The sequence below is a fragment of the Hylaeus volcanicus genome, chromosome 5, assembly GCF_026283585.1.
Source record: "Hylaeus volcanicus isolate JK05 chromosome 5, UHH_iyHylVolc1.0_haploid, whole genome shotgun sequence".
Taxonomy (NCBI): domain Eukaryota; kingdom Metazoa; phylum Arthropoda; class Insecta; order Hymenoptera; family Colletidae; genus Hylaeus; species Hylaeus volcanicus.
Window position 1 is genome coordinate 10495876 of NC_071980.1, and position 296 is coordinate 10496171.

The window sequence follows — 296 nt, forward strand, 5'->3', positions numbered from 1 at the left end:
TAATAGTTATTTATTTATTGTAAGGTCTAAACGAACACATATTATACCTCGATAACGTCGTGTTTATTTATCCTCGTGCCGTTTCCGCAAAACTTCTTGCCCCCTTTCGCCCCACACCGTTATTTGTTTCCCGTCCTCGTTTTCCCGCTAGTCTCACGACCAAAAGACTATTTACCTATGTCTTGTATGCGTGTTTGTGCTTTCGTGTGAAGCTTTTTGCGCGTTTGGTGTGTCTTCCTCTGTCTGTCCGTGTGTGTGTGTGTGTGTGTGTGTGTGTGTGTGTGTGTGTGTGTGTG